The sequence below is a fragment of the Micrasema longulum genome, unplaced genomic scaffold, assembly GCF_059751315.1.
Source record: "Micrasema longulum isolate JH-2025_06_02 unplaced genomic scaffold, ASM5975131v1 h1tg001642l, whole genome shotgun sequence".
In the NCBI taxonomy this organism is placed as follows: Eukaryota; Metazoa; Arthropoda; class Insecta; order Trichoptera; family Brachycentridae; genus Micrasema; species Micrasema longulum.
Window position 1 is genome coordinate 529,061 of NW_028278821.1, and position 17,028 is coordinate 546,088.

Consider the following 17,028-nt stretch of genomic DNA (forward strand, 5'->3'; position numbering starts at 1 on the left):
TCGAACCAGAAACATCTTTCTCAGAGCTCAGAGGTCACACATTATGGTACTCCGAAAATGATGTATTATTATCTATATCACTTAAAGAAGCCAAAAAAATTATAATGTCATCCATCAATAGCCTTTTTAAAATACGTTTTGATGATATAAAAACATATTTGTGCCATGCGAAACTTCTTAATATTATCGATGCCATTTTAGGTAGGTATAATTTACAAATGACATAATAAATCATTCAAAATTAACTGAAGGCGAAAGCTCAAAATGTTTAAGAAAACAAATCTCTAATTTGTATTAAAGTGACGGAAATCGAGCCCGTGACACCAGTTTTGCTGTCACGTCTCTACCCAACCGCGTCACGCCTCACGCCATTGCCTGTCAATAATGAATTAACGACTCCGGTTTATCAAATGAAATTGCTAAAATGACATAATATTTTCTAAACTAAACGAAAGTAATAGAAGCGCTCGAAATATTGACTCGTTCGCGGGCAAAAAATGGTGGTCTCATCAAATGCTCCAATTAACTGGCAAATTTACGTCATGATAAAACCAGTAGCAAAACAACATCTCAACGGGGAAAAGAAGGATCCGTAAGAACAAGAAACCAGCAAACTATGTCAGAACTCCGATAGGTACACCAACACCAGTACACGTTAACACGGTTTATTCCATCTGGGAGCATTATGTCCAATACGTAATTTACAGTTACTTACAGCCTGGCTGGCAAATGACTACTCGGTTATTCAATTTTGTCATCGAAGACGTAAAGAAATAATGTCCATTAATATGAATATTTCTCAATCTCAAAACATTTAATAGCGTGAAAATCTTGCACGGTTAATTAACTTCACGCCCACTTTTGATAGGACGACGAGGTCTAAATAAAATGACCTTGCTCGATAAGTATTGGATAACGTTTTTAACAGCTATCGGAAACCCGTGACGATGGAAGTCAGTGGGTAAACTGAATTGGAAATTAATTTATGTTATGTTGTAATTGTGAGAACTATTTAGAATTGTTGATACGTCTGAACCGTCTGTTCATCGATATTTGAAGATGGACGAAGATGTTAGCAAAGTAGAATATTGCAGGCACTCTGTAGTTTTACAGGTGTCGTTATTGCCGTGTTCTGCGGTTGAGGATGCTGAGAATCTCTCGACAAAATATTTAAAAAATTCAAGCTCGTGGAATATCGGTCGCTACACAAACAAACCTGTTTCGGACGATACACCTATTAATTAATTTCGTATTATTTGCTTCGGCCATCGATGCTAATGGAAAAATGCAACACCTCCCCGGCCCATCGGACGCTGAGGTTCTTGACTCGATACCGTCATAAATAAATAAAAGTACATAAAACATAAAATTTTATGTCTTTGTCGTTACATAAAGATAATTGAAAACAAGTTTGATTCTATTGGAATCCTTGGCAACTGGTTTCACTTGGCTCCTGGCTTGTTATAGTCCTGCGATGGACCATTATTTATTATAGTTACCAAGTTCATAAACGAGATCCCTATAAAATAATTTCAATAAATTAATAATGTCGTTGACTGAAGGAACTATTTAAATGAGAATCTCGAAGCAATAACCGATTATGGGGCATGGGTTAAGTCGTATTAAACTTGATAGAAAAATATTGCAACGTTTCTGAATAGCTTATTATCTGAATACTTCGGAAAAAGTTTCCATGAAAACCTTTTGATTTAGTTTTTATTAAAATGCAGTTCGTAAAAAATGCTGATTTAGAAGATTACCGCAGGACACCTGCATTATGATTTTTCGCAATAACCAGCAAACCGAAAATATTTTGCAATGCACAATACATTATTTCTTTCTGCCATTAGTACAACGGTAAACTCGCATTTAAAAAACATAATTCCCTCAGAATATTGCTTCTATTGATTGCTAATGAAGTGTGTAAGTAGGTATAGGTTATAGGTATACTTATTCGTTCGAATGTATTATGAATTTGTATATAAATACCCAAATAGGTAAGTTATTTTTCATAACCGACGATTTATTATGGCTTGTGGTTTGGATGCGACTGTTGTACCTACTTCAATTTATTGTCATACATAAGATTTTACATTTCATAGATTGCATTTTATATATATTGTTTAATACTAGACTCTAGATTATCTGTAAAACATAGACATCAACGTGCTTGCACAATTATTTAAATGTTTTAAATAATATTGTAATATCACAATAACCCACTTAACGTGTTTTCTATAATTCTGAAAACGTCAGGCACGCCTCCATCCTGTATGTGGGTATGCCTAAAATTGGCTATATTAATATTCTTGCTGCTAGTTACGCCATAAAACGAGTTGTCTCCTTTAGCAGCATTTATTAAAAAAAAAACATAAGTGTAATATAAAATTGGATATTAAAATAAATTAAAATGACTCACCTTTTGACTCAAACCAAAACACTAAAATCCCGTGTTGTAGACAAGTGGCACAATTTTTTTGCAGACACAAAAACAAGACAATGTCGGCGGTTAAGTGCTAGACTGTCATAAACGGCAAGGGATGCACCTAACTCGCAATCACGTCACCAGCGGTCGAGATAAGTGCGGCACCACTTATCTTCCCGCTAACAGACAACCCTCACAATCGAAAATGCGACACCTTTTGCGCGACAGGCACAATACCAGAATAGCACACCTACACAGAAATCCGGCGGACCGAATTTGTTTACGATAAAAAATACCTTATCGAGTTCTTCGGGATATAACTCGAGCCAGTCGAGAACCGCGATTTGTTTACGATAAAAAGTTGAACGGTAAACGCGGGGTGAGCAGACGCAAACAAACTGCAAACGCGGCGTTCGAAAAACGACTGGCGGCCGGTCGGAATATCGAACGGTGCCGACTGGCAACAGACGGGGACGGGCGTATATGCGAGAGCGAGACGACCGAGACGCCCCCGGGGGCGGCGGCGCGACAGACAGAGATAGAAAAATAACTTATCCTCGCAAATCGCTTAGGGAGGAGAGTATAAAACTCACGCACTAATCGAAAAATCGAAACGTTTGTTTTTCACGTTGGATTCGCCAAGTCATTTAGTATTTTTTTTTATGCGTGTGTTTATTTATTTTTCTTTGCTTTTGTGTTTTTGGGACGTCGCTAAGGGAGATGAGACGGGGCGACGACAGGGCGGATTTCGCCAAATTTTGTTGATAATCATAATATTAATTGAAGGATAAAGCGGCAGCATCCGTTTCGATTTTTTGGATTCCTTTACACAAGATTTCGTAGCTAGCGCGGGTCGGTGCGTGCGCGTAGCACAGGCGCGTGTTACAGTAACAATAAAACACCTGATCAACTTACTCTAAATAAGGTAATGTTACCTTTTGTTCGGCCGCTTGGAAAAGGTGTGCATCACACGCAACTGTGTTTATTCGGATGTAGGAAGGTATGCTTAGACCATTTTAGGGTCACAGATGTTTATTTTTAACAATTAGATGGCATCTTCCATTACATAATATGGGTCTAATCAATCATCATCATCATAATCATCAAACCCTAATCCGCAACTGATAGTGCATAGGGATCTTCATCAGATAACTACACGCTTTAGTTGCTTATACAGGGACAGTGTAATATCAAATAAAAATAAAATAAATAGTCCAGATCTTGTCTTGATGTCCCTTATGTTTGTCAATATATGTATTTATATTTGGATAATTTATATAGCGCCGTTTTTGTGAAAATCACCTCAAGGGTGCTGTGCAAGAAATAATTATCCCACCACGTCTTGCAGCTACAGAGCGCTTGGACGGTTGAGATTCTTGTTCCTCGTCTCGTCAATGCTTCTTTTCTTTTTTAAAAAGGTTTTTAACTATTCTTATATTGTAATATTAATACCCTATGAATTGTATAAATGGACAATGTCTGTTAATGAATAAATACATATTTAATTATAATAATAAAAATACGTTTATGGTTTTATTCCACTTTTATTTATAAATTTTTACCAGTGACCGGGTTTCGTTGTGACCGATATTGTCAAACTGGTGTGTGAAAAATATACGTATTTTTATTATAATACATAATTAAAAATGCAGTTCCACCAAGAAATGTCAGTAAAAAACTCAATATATTAAATAAATATTTAGGGATAGATCTTCTGGGTTTTCGTAGATCTCTTTGCCACTATAACAGTGTGGGATAAAGATGGATTGACATGGTTTGGCTCGTCTCATGTTATCTTATATGTCTATCGAGTTTATGAATATAAAGGATACCATTATTTTATTGCACTTCTTTATCTTTGCTACATAGTTTTATCATAATCGGCGGCCTCCGTAGTGTAGTGGTCAAGACACTTGACTCACCCACGGAAGGTTCCGGGTTCGACTCCCGTGAGAACACAAAAATTAAAATGTGTTTTTACTCAAGCCTGGGTCTATGATGTAATTAACCACTGTCGTTGGGCCTCCTGGCCTGTTGTGGTGCAAAAACAAATAAAAAATAAATCAAATAAATAAACGTTTAAGCTCTTTAACTTCACAAACATCAACAGATGAAAGAATTGAAGGGATACAGATATGAATATGGGCAGAATGGTGAATGTTACACAATGTGGAAAGTGGCCACTTAAACCAGCACACGTTAGATCATAAGCCCTGCAGATGCCTAGACTTCTATATTACCTTTTATAAAATGTTTTTCATCTCCGTTGAAACATGTTAATATAGTTTTATGTTATTTTTGTTCAGTTTCTTGTACATATGTTTCTCCATAAAACTGTTGTTATTAGGTTACTCCGTATATATAACAAATAAATAAACTAATCAATAAATTATTTGATTCCAAAGAACTTGTGATGTAATTCAAAGTAGTTCATTTTTACAAAAATGATTTTTATGATTTTTTTCATACATTTTCAAGAAACTTTGCCGTACAATTTAATGCTCTATTTTTTACCGCGCCTAAGAAAACCTTTTTTATGGCTGAACTTCCTTATTGGATAATCATTTTCTTCCAAACATATAAGTATTTTTCGTAATTGCGTAACTTGTCACACGGTGTGCTGTACACATGCAAGATACAGGATTTATGTCTAATTATTTACTTACATGTATTTAAAAAAAGAATTCTGTATTTAAAAAAAAACGTTGGTAAACTTTTTATAATTTGTATAATGTATACATTTACTGTAGCATGTTGCTCAATCTCGCCTCGAGTGGCCTTCTATACTTTGAATAAAAACATTCTAGTTGATTCGATCTGGTTGTGGATCATGAATCATGAGCACCTTATTTGAATCCTCCATTTTCTGCTTCTCTTCCGGTGTCTGCGGTTACGAGGGCCGACACCACGGAAGAGTCCATTGCGGTTTTGCCTTGGTCAAGGGTTGGCGTCTCTCTTTGCTTCCGACCACCATTTGTTATTCCTAACTTTACAATGTAATCATAAAAATATTTTTGGATCAGTGTTTTTGATAGATGCAGTTCCATCAAGGATGTCGTTAGAGAAACAGGTCATAAGCCCTGAAAATGCCTAGACTTCCATATTCACTTCTCAAAGGTGTTTTGCCCCTGTTGCAACTAATTTAGATTAATTTAATTTCAGATGTTTCTCATAGGAAAATATGTTTTTACATTCGTTATAATATTCTACACAAATACATAAATATATTCGTTAGATCCCCAGAACAGAGAAATGACAAATCTGGAGGTTCCACTGCACAGTGAATTTGCGCAGTTTTGTACAGAAAGATAAGAAAAAATATGTAAAACTCATGGACATTCATCAGCAATCGAGGAAAAACATAATTATGGATTAAAATATTTAAGTTTGTCCAAATGTTTGCAGACAAAACACTGGATTTCACCCCCTCGGGAGTCATTAAAATTAACAAATTACAACAGATATGGAGAATACCTTAAAAAAGGGATTATGGAACTTTAGGCATAAACAGGGCTAATGACATGTCATTGGCTGATTTAAGAGGCCACATTACACACTGTGTAACATTTACCATTCTACCTGTGTTTGGACATCTATATATATTCTATTTGTTTACCTTTGTGAATTCAAAAAGCAAGAACCTTTATTATTAAACACAAAATATTGTTTCCAGTAATTATAATTTTTTTTCAGTGTAATTCGATAAATAATTGTCAATAAAAACTGTAAAATAATTATTGCTTTGGGAATATGTTGCCTATGTTCAAATATCTACATTTCCACCTAAACCAGTCAATGACAGGTCATAAGTCCTGTGGTGATGGTCAGCCCACCAAAAAAGTACTTTGAACTCCAAATTATTGTCGCATAACGTCTGCTATTTTTAATTAATGTTTACATCCATACAGTATTTTGATTATCATTTAAAACATTGTCGCATATGTATATTCTATATGGGTATTTGTGCGGATAATGGAGGACCGGCAGCTGGCCGGTGTAGAGGAGCCAAACAGCCCGCGACGTTGGCATGCTTCTCGGTTCAATATCTGCACAATACCTATATGTATTTTATTACTACTATTGTGTTTTTTTGTAATTATTATTGACTTTACTATTTATTTGTATATGTATGTGTACATCTATGCGTACATTTATGTGTGTTTATGTATGCGCATAAATTGATATATATGTACCAACTACTGTTACTATAACATAATAAAAAAATAATCTAAATGAATGCCTCGACACGGATTATCCCAGTGAGGTGTTCTTGTAGAAAAGAAAAAAAAAATATGTGAAATAAAATTAAATTAAAAAATGCCTAAACTTCCATATTCCCTTCTCAAAAATGTTTACACTTTAGATTAAAAAATTGTATTGGTTTGGTCAATTTAACGCAATTAAGTGTTCTGGCTAATGTTTAAGGTCGCAATAATGTTCTAAATGAAAATCATCATGTTTGGTTTCATGTGTTCGTATTTATTTTACGTCATTTGACATTTAATCAGTAGTGTGGCCGTATATGAAGCAAAGGGTAATCGCACGCAAAAAAATAAAATTCACAAATCAAGCATTCTCTGCCCCCGCGAGAAGATTCAGAATAGCACTTCTGGCCAATGTTGTTTTAATTAAACGCCTCATATATTTTCTTTTATTCGTACAGTTATTTTGGGACAATAAAAGTGACGTAAAAAAAAATACAGACTGTATAATATAATTTTATGGACTTGAAATATTTTTACAGTCTTCTACAACAAGGTACCTCTTCAAATTCAGGCTTTTCCAAAAAAAAAATTTTGTCAAGCACAGGCTGTTAGGAAAAAGAGCTACATAGAGTCGAAGAATATTTGCGGGACAAAACAGCTTGGCATTAGATGTGTTTAAAGATTTTAGTTTGTTGAGTTGAATTTACTAATTGATAAATTGTTGTAATAATACACGTGTGTCGGCCTCTCGGTCTCGGGTTCGATTACCGACATGGTTGAAATGAAATATTTGTTTAAAAGAGAATTTTCACACTTGAATATTTCATAGTCCCTGGACTGGTTCCTGAAGCGTAAGACTGATCATCTTACCTTCATGTAACTAAAGATAATCAAGATACGCTGCGATTAGTTACCAATGCAGTGCCCTATGCACCATTATGTGCGGAAAGGGAATGATGATGATAAATAATACACAGGTGTAATTTTTTTTTTTAGACAATAGAAAGATATTTTTAAGTAGAAAAAAAAACGTTAAAAACAAAATTGTTTTTATTTGTTTTATTAAACTTAACTAAACTGTAAAAAAAAACATTAAAAAGATAATAAAATCGGGGGAAAATCCAACGTTTTACCTACTTATGTTTTGTACCTAATGTATTTATTGTTAAATAATGATTATATGCCCGACTGTATAAAGGCAAATATTAGTTACGATCCAGATTCGCAACATTTGAAATCATTTTGCATAAACGCGTTAATCTATTTTTATATTTTTTAACTTTTTAGAAATATTTTTTTTTTTCCAAAACTAATTTAAGATTCCTCAAGAAACCTGTTTTTAGTTGTTCTGCACAGTGTTTAAATTTTTTTTAACGCATTTTACATGTCATTAAAATATTTTTTTCTTCTTCTGCCAGATTTTAATTTCTCATTTGAAACATTGTTTCTTAGCAGTTAAATCATTTGTGTGTTCAAATGTTGTGCTTAAAGGAGGAATATCAAATTGATTTATTTTTTAAATCATACAGTATTTTTAATAAACACAAGGCACGATAAAACAATGAAAAAAGTGAGACCAATTTCACCTTAATTTAAATTGACAATAATATTATTTTTTGCCCTTGTTAAACTATATTGTTTATTCCTTCTATTGTTATCACCTGGACTAGTGATTATGCGAGTAGAAATTGTTGTACCCGTCCAACATGAGGTTCTCTGACACCGCTTATTTTGCAATCGAAGAAAGTTCGCTACCAAAGCCTGTTCACACACTTAGAATGAACATTGCATAATGCACTTGGTGTATAAAGGAAGTAGAAAGGGATTTTAGCATTTTTCGACAGAGTTCAAACGCAATTTTTTCATGACTGTACATTATTATTTTTAATTTTATTTTTTTATTTAAAAAAATGTAAACAAAATAATTATAAAATTACAAATGTTTTGTACACACATAATTCATAATTATGTTTCTACCTCTTTAGTAGAGTGGAAACTCGTATTTACAGAGGGAGTCTAGAATCGAACCCGAGACCACTCGCTTGGTTGGCAAACGCGTTGACCATTACAGCACGAGGCCGATTCAAAAGGGTGTTTTCACATCAGAACATTTCATAGTCCCCGGACTGGTACCTGAAGCGTTATACTGATAATTTTATCATCGTATAACAAAAAAATGATCAAGATACGCTGCGATTGGTGAACCAATGCCGTGCCCTATGCCCCATTATGTGCGGAAAGGGAATAATGATGATAATATATTTACATAAAATAAATATATGCATATTACATTTGATTTAAATTTCATTTTTATTATCTAAACCAGATTCCTTAAAATTCAGTCTAAAATATTTCTTAAAGTCAGCTTAAATAAAATTGTGCACACATTCTATTTTTCGTACAGAAAACTTAATTTTGCTTTGCAAATAAAATTGAAGATAAATTTTAACTTTTCATTAGAATACGTACCCAGCACTTTTTAATGGAGATATACCTCAACCACTTTTAAATAAAACTACTATTAAAACCAACATTTCACTATAATTAATTGAATCGGCATTTACACTTCATTATTAATTATTATTAAAAATAAAACTTTGTTATAAGTGTTACACAATTTTAATTCTTTTACAAGAGCACCACTACAGTTTCGGGAGAGCACTCCTCCCATCGACGGATGATAAAAGAGGTTTATTATATATACTATTGATATCCCAAAAAAATAAAATTGAAATTAAACCATACGGAAATATTTGGGTAACGAGTAAGAAATTTTCAAGACAATTTACCAGCCTTATTAATTTATAAAACACAACAACAAACAAAAAAAAAATATTTACTAATATACTACCGGTACCGATAAGGGTTGGTATAAAGGTCATGAAAACGTTAATAAGGTATTGTTTAAATTGAATATTAAAACCAGAATAATCTTCTTTTTAAAAAAAAAGAGAATACAGTTCGATAAAAAAAGTTTTAAACTAAAATATTTCAAAGTATGACCGAAGGCATAATTTTACGTAGAAATAAAGGAAAATGTCACAAAAATGTATGTGATTTTAAATGTTTGTATTTTTTTTCAAAAACAAAAAATTAAGATTTTGCTGCGGTGACTTTCACGTTAAATTTTTTATCTTCAAATTATTACGACAAATTTTGGTTCAATACTTAGTCTTTATTGAGATCCCAAATAACTAAGTTCAGTCTAAATTTGAAATGGCGTAATCTGCCGGTCTAAAAGTAATTATATTTTAGTTACATAAAACTTTAAAGTATATATTTTTAACAGAAATACCTTTGAAAATTATTGTTTTTTTCTAATTAATGTTTTTTTATTTTTGCGCGATTAAAAAAAAGCGTTCGTTTTAGATGGCAAAGTCGCATGATTTCCTCATTTTGTGTGCGTTTTACCAGACTACAGCCTTAATAGATTTGTCCCTTTGGTGCTGTATTCGCGTGTGTCCGGTATATTTAGATGCATAAATACTTCATGCTTATGAAGAGACATGCTTACAAAAAGAAAAAAATGAACTAGGTTTAGTTGTTGATTCATGCATTGTAAAGTTGTTTCAAACAAACAAAATAAAGAGCACAAACAAACCATCACACCGTTGCTCCGAAGGGGTAGGCAGTGATAATAGAACGCCACATCACTCTTTCTTTGCATATAGACCTCGCTTCCTCTACATTCATACATCTTCTAATGCACGCACGCCGATTATTCGTACTCTTGACATGTCCATCTTCAAGTATTTGATTGACTTGATCGTGCTATGTCTTTCTCAGTCTTCTTCGTTTTCTGCATCCATCAACATTTGTGTCGCAGATCCTTTTAGCCGTTCTTTCGCTATCCATTCGTTCTACATGTCCAAACCAACGCAGCACCCCTTTCTTGATTCTGTCGATAATGCATGTCTCAGCCTAACGTAGTTCACGGATGTCGACATTTGTGCTCCTAAGGATGAAAATATAACTAAATGTGAGATCAGTGTGAACGGAGATATTCTGAATCAGGTAGAAGAATTTGTGTATCTGGGAAGTACGTTTACTAGGGATGAAAAGACTGAGAAATATATTGAAAGGAGGGTGAGTGCCAGGAACAGGGTAAACGGTGCACTGAAGTTTACTTTGGCAAACAAACGTTTGTCGCAGGAGGCAAAAGTAGCAGTTCACAATGGAATTCGTGCCAACTCTAATGTGTGGGAGCGAACGATGGAATTCGAAAAATAATTATGAAAATAGGTTAAATGCTGTCGAAATGCGATCTCTCAGGCGAATGTGTGGTATTAATAAATATATATTTAAAAATTGTAAATGTATAAACCGTGTAAATAAGTTAAATGAAATATAATTTAAAATTAAATACTCTTAAAACAGTACAAACATTAATTTTAAAAGTAATTTTAAAGAAACCCTCAAATTTTCAATACGGAAATTTTACAGTAATTATTAAGTGTAGACACTATTTATAAAATAAATTCCACTATACAAATTTACAAAGAAGAAAAAATAAAATAATTTTTAATGAATAAGTCACTTAGATGCCAAACAAATATTAAAATACTAAAATTCCACACAAGTCATGGTCAAAATAGTTTTGTCTGCAAAGGTGTCAAAAATTACAATAATCTCCCCAATAAACTCAAAACTGCTAAAACTAATACATCAATAAATAAATTCAAAGTAAATTTAAATGATTTTTTTGAATCCGTGTTAAAACTGCATTCTATTTTAATTATTATTAATATCTTATGATATTCGGTTTTTCTTTTTATATCCTATAAGTTTTTTTCCTCATGTACTCGGATATTCAAAATTATTTCAATTCTTATAAATAAATAACTATAAAAGTGTAAACAATATTTTGAGTTTGTCTAATTTTTTGTAGACAAGGACTGCATTCAACTCCCTGGGGAGCTGTTAACATTAACATATTACAACAGAGATGAACAACATTTTAAAGAAGGTAATATAGAAGTCAAGGCATCTACAGGGCTTATGACCTGTCATTGGCTAGTTTAAGTGGCCACTTTACACACTGTGTAACATTCACCATTCTGCCCATATTTGAAAATCTATATGGTGACAGGTCATAAGCCCTGTAGATGCCTTGACTTCTATATTACCTTCTTTAAAATGTTCTTCATCTCTGTTGTAATATGTTAATATAATATTGTAAGTTAGTCTCTTTTTTGGAGAGTTACAGTTATAACATTTACTAGATATATAAAAAGTAGATTTGTATTAGAATAAAAAAAACATGTACCATTTATGAAAATATATTGATTTACAATATTTTATTTTAGATATTATGAGCGGTAAATTAAATAAGCATGTATTTATATTTGAAGCATGTAATATTTTATGCAATTTGAAAAGTAATAATTGATAATAGTGTCCAAGTTTTCATTCAGGAAATATTGTCAGTTTTGTAGTACCAAGGTGAGGTCAATGAATACGTAAATAGCGTGGCTATGAACTCCCGGAGTCATTATAAAATAGCCTATTTGGCTTTAGAATATATTATTTGTTTCTCTGGTAATATCTTAGTCGGTTTCTATACGGTGGTATTTTATCATCATCATCCGTCCCTAATTTAATTTATTCAATTATCTTATTTTGTTCATCAGTAAAAAATAAAATACATGTATTTATTATACAAGTATATAATATTATACTCCCAAGAGTGGATAAAACTCATTTGGAAGGATATTATTAATTTATTTATTCAATAAGTTTATGTGAAACAAAATGAACTGTGCACTAAGCACAGTAATTACTAACAAAAATATGGCAATCGAAGCTAGACTGGCAGTGCACAACGGAGTCCTAACACTTATGTATGCCAGAAGTAGGATGAAAACAGAGTGAACACAGTCAAACTGCGACGTTTTAGACGAATGTGTGGGAAATATCTGTGACAGGGTTACGAATGATGAAAATCTGAGACAGGTATAATTATTACGGCTAAGAAATGGTTGCAAATGAATTATAAAATATATATGGCGAGAATGAAATGTAACGTAGGACAAAGACGGCCAAGGAATGGCATGGACGGGACATGATCAGATCAAAACCAAAATCTTAAGTCTGGTCATGTCAAAAGCGAAAAAAAAGAGAGAACCGAAGAGCGTGTATGACAAGATGTATGAATGTGAAAGAAGCTTTGAACGTATGTCAGGATAGACGTACGCGGCGGTCGATCTTCTCTACCTACCCCTTCGTAGAAATGGCGTGTTGGTAGAACTAGTAGTAGTAGGAGTAGTAGTTGTAATACGTTTATGTTAATTAAAAAATAAAATATTTCAAGGTATATACTCGTACCACAAAAAAAACGATACAATTTAAATGCAAACAAATGATAAATTAAAAATACCCAAGAATCAGAGAAAAAGGAAGCAATTTCCGTGAACTTTATTTCAGTAATATGAAAGATGTCGATATCCGAAGAGATACGGTTGAGTAAAGACATTGCTCTTCCTACATAACCTTTAGCAGGCTGGTTCTGCACGCAGGAAGATTTTAATTCATTAGCTTAAGCCGTTTAATGGTGCATTAGGCACTGAATCGGTACACAAAATGGACACCAAGAGGACGTACGCCCACGTCATAGTGTATATATCTAGCAGTTGGCGCATAATTTTTCTACCATGCTCAACGTTCCGGATGTAATTAGTAGTAAAGTTCGACTTGGTATAATTAGTTTTGGCTCCAAACATCCAAAAGACAAATTTGGTGCGTAGCATAAAGCATGGAACCACAAACGAAACAGGACACAAGACAGGTAACTTATATGTCCCGGTCTTCTATGTTTTTATGTCTTAGAGAAATCAGCAGCGTATGAGCAAACTCACAAAAATCTTCACGGGTTATAACGAGTTAACGAGTAACCTGCAATATTTTAAACTTTCCGAAATCAACAGCTGTCCATGTGATTAAGAAACCCTTTAATATATTCCCTACTTTCTGATGCATTGTTCCCTCTTCAGCGTCGAAAGACATAATTTTGAGGCACGATGCAGATGGATTGGAATAGACGAGGATTTAAGGCACATCTATTCCATAAGTCACAATCTCACATGATTAAAATAATACAGGTAATAAGGACAATAAATGATAAGAGGATACAAAACACCGCCCTGTGAAATTTGCAAGTGAAAAAGAAGGCCTACTGATGTCTAAAAATAAATAGTCCGGCTTCATTTTAATGAGTTTTCTGTGGTTTTTGTGGTTTTGCCTTTTTAAGTAAATGTGGAAAATTTCCCATGAAGGTCCACAGTCAAAATTTCCTCGCTTTCCCGACACTACTTAAATAAAGTTTACCAGGAAACCGAATCCACTTGTGAAATATAAACATTGTACTTTATAAGCATGGTCAATAATAGCTAAAGAAAAACAAAAGAATGAGAGGTTTTATTATATCCGAGAAACATCTTATCTTGAGGAGTAACTATGAGTATTTGAAATGTGACAGTCCTTGATAAACCTTATGTAATCCCTTTTATGATCCTGCTTTATCAAAGCATTATCCATAAAGACAAAGTTCCCTCACCTCGTAAGGCTGTTCTCGGCAATGCTATTACCATCTACGGAGATGAAACAACATTTTTTTATGGATAATGGCTATTATTATTATCTACCTTTGCAGCAGTATCGCACCTTGAAGATGCTGGGAGTTGTCTTGTTTTGTTTCAGCGACGATATTCACAATATGACAAAAAGCTTCAACCATTTATTTTAAATTTTGTAATAATTTGCAGAGTTTTTGAAATTCATTTTTAAAGAACACAAGGCTGTGGACAGGGAATATTACACTAGTTATTAACTGATAATTACAGGTACAAATACATACCTCTTGAACAATTTTGTTCAGAGCCACGCAAATAGTTATGTGAAATAAAACGATTTTGACAAATCGTTATGTATAGATTCTACTATAATATGTTACACTTGGTGACAAACGCCGCGCTGTAGAGCAGTTGGTAAAACAGCCAACTGTGAAACTGGTATCGCGGGTTCGATTCCCGCCAGTTGCAAGAAAGAAATCCATGAAATATTTTTTTCTCAATTGGTCTGGGTGTTGTTGTGCATTTTACATAACTTCCTTCCCTCTCTTTTCCACTTGCTAAAAAGCCTTTAAAAGAGAGGCTTAGTGGCGTTTTTTTTTAAAAAAGAAGTAGAATAAATTGAATTATAAATTATTGTTACGTTTTTACATTCATGTAATTTTTCTAACATTAATTATTTAAATGTTTTTTTAAAAATTACTCTAATGAAATATGGTTATTTTATTTAATTTTGACAATGGTGTATAAATTGAAATTAAATGTTGTGAAATCTAAAAAACGTGTTTAACTTATTGCAATCATGATTTTACAAAAGAAATGATCGCGGACACGCTGCGATTGGAGTATCAATTAAGTGCCCTATGCACCATTAGGTGAGGAAAATGGATGATGATGCACAAATGTTGAGATCTGTACATTACGTAAGGCTGAGATAAGTATTGTTGACAAAATCATAAAAGAAGCTCTGCGTTAGTTTGTACATGTAGAGCGAATGGATAGTGAAAGGACTGTCAAAGAAATTCCGATTATTGATGGAAACAGAAATAGAGAAAGACCGGAAAAGAGATGGCACGACCAAATCCAGCAAATATTTTTTTGTGTGGTAATGTCAAAAGTCGGAATAATCGGCGTGAAAGCATTAGAAGATGTTTGAATGTAGAGGAAACGAGATTTGTATTCGAATACAGAGTGATATGGCGTTCTATCCTCTCTGCCTACCTTTACGGGAAAATGGCGTGATGGTTTGTTTGTGCTCTTTGTTTTGTTTGTTTGAAACAACTTTACAATACATGATTTAACAACTAAACCTCGTTTATTTTTTTCTTTTTGTAAGCATGTCTTTATTAGTATGAATTATTTATGCATTTAAATACACCGCACACACGCGAATACAGCAGCAATCAAAATGGGACAAATCAATTAAGGCTGTAGTAAAACGCACGCAAAACGAGGAAATCATACGATTCTGCTATTTTAAAAATAATGTTTTTTGTTAATCGCTAATAAAAAATATAAATTAGAAAAAAACAATAACTTTTAAAAGTATTTCTGTTAAAAAAAATATTTTAAAGTTTTTTGTACCTTTAATAGAATTACTTTTAGACCGGCAGATTACGCCATTTCAAATTTAGACTAAACTTAGTTATCTGGAATCTCAATAAAGACTAGGTATTGAACTAAAATTTTGTGTAATAATTTGAAGATAATAAATTGAAAATTGAAGTGGCTGAAGCAAAATTTAAATTTTTTTTTTGAAAAGAAATAAAAGCATTTTAAATCACATACATTTTTGTGACATTTTCCTTTATTTCTACGTAAAATTATAGAATTGTATTCTCTTTTTTAAAAAAAAAGAAGACAATTCTGGCTGTAATATTCAATTTATAACAATATCTTATTGACGTTTTTACCAGCCCTTATCGGCACCGGTAGTATAATTTTTGAACAGAAATACCTTTCATAATTATTGTTTTTATCAAATTTATGTTTTTTTATTACTGCGCGATTAAAAAAATCATTCGTTTTAAAATGGCAAAATCGTATGATTTCCTCAGCATTTTACCAGTCTACAGCCTTAAAAATCGAAAAGCGCAGTTTAAAGAGGGGCGAATGAAGCCCGGGACAAAATTAAGATATTATATAAATTGGTTTTGTGACAATAGGTATAGCGCGCAAGAATTCTACTCAATCCGGATTATACGTAAGATCCTCCTACACCCAACGCTCCTTATATTCCAGGGTCCACCTCACCAGACCAGACCAGTTGTCCTTTTAGGGTCATCACATTATAATATCCGCTGTCATCTTAATTGCAGCCCTTTGCCTCGTCTCTAGTACATCACATTAATAAAATGTGATTACTGATCACATAATATTATTAAGAGTTATGAACATAACTGTCGTTGTTTTAATCAGTGCATAAACCTTCATTTTCTGTTTTCGTAATATTTTTCACTACCTATTTGTATCAAGTATACCGGCGGTAAGCTGATGCGCCATTGTAGCTAAAATATTGGGTTAAAATATAAGTAAAGTTATTACCTAATTTCAATACAGTTACATGAATAATTGTCATTAAATAACATTGATAGGAAACTAAGTAATACAATATTTATTAAAACGCCCATAGGGCTTTTTAGATTTATAAAAAACGTTTAAAGTGATAAAAATAAATAATATATCGTCATGATTGTAGAAAAGTGACCCATCTGATTTTCTTCAACATTACATGATAGCGATTTTTTTGGACCTTTTATGTCATAACTCTATAGTACAAAAGCATATTCTTTGATAATTAGTACATACAGGTGACTGGAACTGAACCCGCCAT

General features: G+C 33.0%; 1 protein-coding gene across 7 annotated transcripts in view; it reads right to left on the bottom strand.

The window, feature by feature from the left end:
• Prosap (SH3 and multiple ankyrin repeat domains prosap) overlaps positions 1-2,862 on the bottom strand; it is a 270,868-nt gene extending 268,006 nt beyond the window's left edge. For 5 of the 7 annotated variants that reach the window (XM_088237065.1, XM_088237069.1, XM_088237070.1 and 2 more), the window contains exon 1: positions 2,420-2,847. The gene's annotated coding sequence lies outside the window, so the exon portion shown is untranslated. Of the gene's footprint in view, positions 1-2,419 lie in introns of all 7 variants that reach the window. The other 2 variants (XM_088237067.1, XM_088237071.1) reach the window with 2 other exon arrangements.
• Positions 2,863-17,028: the final 14,166 nt, after the last annotated feature.